Genomic DNA, 6,906 nt, shown 5'->3' on the forward strand with positions numbered 1-6,906 from the left:
TATTTTTGTTGCTCAGATTTTGTATTTGAAAACAGCCTGTTTTTAATGAGAACTGTTTTTATACTTTCTGCTAGTCCATTGTGTAAAAAAAGTAACTTGTATGTAATCCTGCAGTAACACCAACTTACAGTAGTAATTGTTATAAAAATCTTATGAATTAAATGTATGCTAATCTCTTGATAAAATTAATTCACAGAGCATTCAAAAGTCTATCTGATAAATTATATTTTTATTACTAAGATCTGTTTAGCCGAGCTTCTGAGTCTATTAGTGTGGTGGGAAACTTAAATACGAATCAGTCCTCACCTTCTTGCACGTAGTCGAGAGCTGTTTATGTTTAACCTATTGACTTTGAAGTGGTTGATCTATATTTTATTGTTTCTTAGACAAAATAATACCACCTTTAAAGATATTAACTTGTAGGAAACAAAATTAGTGATTCTTATTGGCAAGAACTACATTGTATAGTAGTATTTTTTTTGAAGTAGTATCTTTTTGAGACAGTTGTAAGACAGGTTTACGTGTGTTGAGTAATTGAGATGAAATAATTTTGATCAGTTGGGCAGTCAGTTTGTGTTTCTGTTTCTAACTTTACAGATTTCTAGCTTCAACAAGAGAATATATTTGTTAATACGTCACGAAACATTTAGATATAGATAGTTATTGATAAAACAAAATTAATGTTGGTACCATCACCATGGTGAACTAAAGTTGTTTAAAGCTCTGTTACTTAATTAATGTCCGTTATTCAGTAAACAAAATGATGGAAAACATGTACTTTAATCATAATTATGTCAAGTATGGTTGGAAATACAAGTTTTATTGTCTGTTTGTACAAAAAAACTATGGGAGAAGGCCTCTCCTCCATTGCTCTGTATATGGGAGAATGCCTTGCCTCTCCTCCACTTCTCCTTATATGAGAGAGGCTGCTTCTCCACTACTCCTTATATGAGAGAGGCTGCTCCTCCACTACTCCTTATATGAGAGAGGCTGCTCCTCCACTACTCCTTGTATGAGAGTGGCCGCTCCTCCGCTACTCCTTATATGAGAGCGGCCGCTCCTCCGCTACTCCTTATATGAGAGCGGCCGCTCCTCCGCTACTCCTTATATGAGAGCGGCCGCTACTCCTTATATGAGAGAGGCCGCTCCTCCGCAACTCCTTATATGAGAGAGGCTGCTCCTCCACTATGTATGTAGGAGAATGCCTTGCCTCTCCTCCACTACTCCATATGTGAGAGGCTGCTCCTCCACTACTCCTTATATGAGAGTCTGCTCCTCCACTACTCCGTATGTGGGAGAATGCCTTGCCTTTCTTCTACTATTCTGTATGTGGGAAAATGCCCCTCCTCTTCTTCACAACTCTGTTTTAATAAATTCATTTTATCAAAATATGCATTTGGTGCAGTTGTATTTTACAGACTCATAAAAACAAAAAGAATGCCTTAAATGTTTTTAATTTTTATATGTGTTAACTGAAGAATATCAATCTTTAGTACTTATAATTATATCATTTTGTTAATTTTCTTGCCACAACTGACTCCTAATAGTTCAATAGTAAGGTTGAGGGCTTGTAATTCTAAAATTCTAAATTAGATCTTTGCAGTGGGCTCATTAGAGATAGCCAGTATTTTCTAGTTTATGTCTCAGAAAATGCTGAACTTGTGGTCGTAGATAGAACCTAGGTGTTAATAAAATAAATGTATTCTACAGGATATTGAAACAGTACCAGGAACTAGTTGATAGAGACCGAAAAGACTTGGCAATTTATGGATCTGCTCGATTTCCTTCTCCAAGTACTCCCAACTATTTCCTGACCAGATCTCCCACTGTTATAACAGGAAAACTTCGTGAAAGACAACTAGAACAGCTACGTGCAGAGCACCAGCGAAAACAGGGTCATTACGTAAAGGATGAAATGGAAGAACTCTATGAAAAAGAAATAAAAGAAGCCATAGTTCAACAACCGGTACTGTTGTATCGCTAAACTTTTCATCTTGCATGTTTAAACACGAAGACTTCAAGTAACAAACATGCATGAAGGTCCTACTTGTTTCTCGTGTTAGTTTCAACATGAAGCATAAAAAGGCTTAACATAAAGCAATAATGAAGGCCTACATTTATTAAATAATTGTATTTACTGTAAGAGAGGAAGAGAGAATACGAAACTTTATTATCGAAGAAGTTGAAAATGTTATCTGTATTAATCTTACTTGTTTTCCATACACTATTAGCTGTGTCTAGTTTACAGCATTATTGTGGTCTCCAAGTTAGGTTCCTGCAGTGGCAGGAAATCCATAAGTTATCTTAAACTCCTAAAATATAATAATCTTAATATTTATACTTTAATTTTAGTGGAAGAACAATTACAAAGTTTTTTATGTTTAATTGTATGATATTTTAAAAATACCAGTACTAACAATGTTAATCATAAGTACTGTACTGATAAATAGTACTGAAGTTGTAATGGTGGTAACTATTTGATACTAACGTCTTTATGTATCTAATCTCTAGTATCCATTAATGATGTGAAAAAGAAGGAATGTCTACATTTAAGGAACTGTAAGAAGCTAAACAACAGTTATTTAGAACCTGAACTATATATGGCAAGATTATGAAAATAATGGAAAATAATAGATATAAAAATGTGTGTGTAACTTATCTGTCAGTCAGTGTAACTTATCTGTCAGTCAGTGTAACTTATCTATGAGTCGGTGTAACTTATCTGTCAGTCAGTGTAACTTATCTATGAGTCAGTGTAACTTATCTATCAGTAATTTACCTATGGACTGACAGATAAGTTACACCGACTGACAGATAAGTTACACCGACTGACAGATAAGTTACACCGACTGACAGATAAGTTACACTGACTGACAGATAAGTTACACTGACTGACAGATAAGTTACACCGACTGACAGATAAGTTACACCGACTGATAGATAAGTTACACCGACTGGTGTAACTTATCTATCAGTCAGTGCTAACTTATCTATGCAGTCAGTCTAACTTATCTGTCAGTCAGTGTAACTTATCTGTCAGTCAGTGTAACTTGTCTGTCAGTGTAACTTATCTATGAGTCGGTGTAACTTATCTGTCAGTCGGTGACTTATCTGTCAGTGTTGTATCAGTATTATCTGAAAACATAAGTACATTTGTGTATTACTCAGTAAAACAAAAGTGTAGTTTCTAATAACTACTTATACATTCAGATTTTTAAATACTTTGAAAATAAAATATTTATTTCTTAAAATATATTAGATGCTACAGGTGTACAACTTGTACTTCTTTATCATAATGGCAAGTAAACCTAAGAGGCAGTTGACTTGGAACCCTATAAAGTCGGGTTTAGTTGCCTAATGGCTGTCAAATCAATTCTGTGTGTGTGTGTGTAAATAATTCATTAGGGTCCAATAAAGTGATTTCCTCGAGTTCATTATGTAATTATCATCACTGTATAGGTTGTATAATGTACATTTTGGAAGCTTGGTGTGAAACATATCTTCGGTGCTCTTAATATTTGTAATACAAAGATGGTGCCTAAAGATTTGTAGACAAATGAATATTTTGTCACATGTAGCAGCTGTATTTACTGTAATCCAATCCAATTACTTTCAACTCTATCTGTATAAGTAGAAAAAAATTACCTAATTTTAGTTTGTTACGTTAACATACATTGATTTGTAGGTTTTAACTTACTCTACCCCTACCTAATAGATATGGAAAGTACCTGTTTTCATAGCCTATGTATTTTGAAAACCTCACCTGTAGCAGTTATGGAAAATTCACTTCCTGTCAGTTATGAGACTAAGTTGTGTATTGAATCATCTCGGCATTGTACATCTTTGATTTATCAGTTTCTAAAGACTTTTTTTTTTCTATGATTGTTTATCAGTTACTAAGTAACAATAATACTGTGATATGTAAAAATATTTTTTCTTTAACTTCATACTTTGGAATTTTACTCTTCTAAAATAGAAATTATTCTAGGCTCTTGTAACCTCTGACCCCTTTATACATTCTGTTGTAACCTCTGACCCCTTTATACATTCTGGGTTCCTCTGACCCCTTTATACATTCTGTTGTAACCTCTGACCCCTTTATACATTCTGGGTTCCTCTGACCCCTTTATACATTCTGGGTTCCTCTGACCCCTTTATACATTCTGTTGTAACCTCTGACCCCTTTATACATTCTGGGTTCTGTTGCTGTGTTTCTTTATTTAATAAAGTATTTGTGAATGTTTGTTAAATGTGACATGTTCATATCCTGTTCCCCTCTTTCTTTTCGGCACTTTTAAAGTTATTATTTTGTTTACATCTTTAACATACACTACTTCTCCGTTCTTCTGTTATCTTTCCATTTTTCTTCTGTATATCCTGTTTTGATGATTACATTATACACATAAGGTTGTCCAGAAGAAAGAAAGAAAAAAAAATGTTCATGTTATATTTTTGTATAAAAGTTTTTCATGTAGAAGGTTAGTGCATTTTACGAACACTTTTTTGATAACACTATTTGTGACACAGGTGTAAAAGAATTACCTGAAAAACTGTATTCATATTTTCATCTGTCAGTTTGTATTTTTTGGCTTTTACCTCATTTGTTCGTTAATTTTCATCTCTACCTACAAGCTATTCTAAAGAGTTCAGAGTTATTTTTTCATTTAACAAAATATTCTAACCTTAATATAATAAAAAAAATAATCAAAGAACACAATTGGTGAAAGATGAATTATGTGTTTAAATATGTGACTGTTTCAATGAGTATTAGAATATTAATAGTGTTAACCTACAATAAAAAAAATGTCTAGTTTTGTTTATTCATGTTATGGTTCAATTAGTGGTAATTTTATTATGTTCACAGAATAAATGTTTGAAGTTTTTGTTGAATATACATGAAATAAAATATAAACGTGTTTTAATGACTGATTTGTTAGCAGTTATGAAGTCAAGTTGTGTAAATATGACAGTTTGTGGACTTTAATGACATTTTTTGAAAGAGTTATAGGCAATGAAAACATGTTTTTAACTTTGTAAAATATGTTTAAAGATCTACATATAGGACTCGGTATTAATATAGTTAAACACTGAAAAATGTGAAAGAAATAAAAACCAGTACAACATTTAATTAATGTGTTGCAGTTCTTTAGAATACAATGGCTTTGACGGCCCAAATGTAACGTAAAACACTATTATTAGTTCAATATCACAAGCCGTGTCTATAACATAGAAAAAAAAAGCTTCGTTGTTTCTCCCCTTGCAAATAAAGAGGTGAATGCAAGTCCTACAGGTATTAATTAATTCATAATTTTCTGACTAAGAGCAAGAACTATTTAGATCAAGTCCAAAATATAACTTTTAAGAAGTGGGAAATTCCTCATTTTTTTTTTGACCCCTTAAAAATTGTACCTTGTGGACTGTGCACCTACCATTTTGACCTTGCAAAAGCAAATTTCCACATGTGGGCCTGTATTTTATTGAACAAATGTTTCTGGTTTATACATTTTAAGTAATACATTCGGTAGGTCAACAGCGATTCATAATGAGGCTAAAAATTATTCTCATATTGACGAGCTTTGCTTCCATGGTGAACAACTGAAGTGCCAACCACACTTACTATGTCCAGATGCATGATGATTTTTACGTTTCTTTGTTATCTATGGCTCATTATTGTAACTGTACATATAAAAGGCAGTAAACGAAGGAAAAGAGCATTTGTATTGTGATTTATATCACTGACAAGCAGTAAAGCACACACCCAGAACTAATGTAGCAATATAACTAAATTTTCTGGGTTGAGCACAGCTAGCTCCTGTATGTCTAGCATGCCACATTCATACAGGTTATCACAACTTACTCCCATATCTAGTGTGCCACATCCATACAGGTTATCACAACTTACTCCCATATCTAATGTGCCACATCCATACAGGTTGTCACGACTAACACCCATATCTAATGTGCCACATCCATACAGGTTATCACAACTAACTCCCATATCTAGTGTGCCACATCCATACAGGTTATCACAACTTACTCCCATATCTAATGTGCCACATCCATACAGGTTGTCACGACTAACTCCCATATCTAATGTGCCACATCCATACAGGTTATCACAACTAACTTCCATATCTAATGAGCCACATCCATACAGATTATCACGACTTACTCCCATATCTAGTGTGCCACATCCATGCAGGCTATCACAACTTACTCCCATATCTAATGGAAGTTAATTAGCCAAACAGACTTATTCTATGAACTAAATATAGTTGTTTTTCTTTAGTAACATGAAAAACCTTGTCTCAAGGGTGTCATCAAAATTCTGCTGTGTCCTGTTCATTTTGATATAATGGACACGGGTTCATTAAACTATAGAACCTTAGTAATAATATCTCAAACCAGAAAACTAAAATCAATACTGATAGAACGTATTTAATCATCACTTTGGTATCCCTGATCTTATCGATACATTTGACTCTAATAATTTTCCATACTATTGGTATTAGTTATTACAAAGAAAAGTGAAATTAATTATATAAATCACTTTCTGAGAAAAATCCATGAATGTTTTATGGTAACTGTGCATGATATATACCTTGTAATATGCATATTTTTTGTAAGATAATTTGATTCAAGAGAGATGACAATAGGGTATAACAGGCAAAGTAATTAAAACCTCTACTTTTGCCACACACACACAAGAAGTGGAAAGGCTGAGACTCAGATTTCTTTTGTATATCTTCTAAGCTTTGTATAAAATATCTACCATTTTGATAGTTATTAAACATGGATTCTGTATTTTTATTAACTAGGTCAATTACTTGCGTGTAAATAGTGTTACGTCTCCGTTCGTTAGTTAATTTTTCGGTAAATTCTTTCCGACTAAACTTTAGCGACACA

This window comes from Limulus polyphemus, unplaced genomic scaffold (genome assembly GCF_000517525.1).
Source record: "Limulus polyphemus unplaced genomic scaffold, Limulus_polyphemus-2.1.2 Scaffold5301, whole genome shotgun sequence".
NCBI lineage: Eukaryota > Metazoa > Arthropoda > Merostomata > Xiphosura > Limulidae > Limulus > Limulus polyphemus.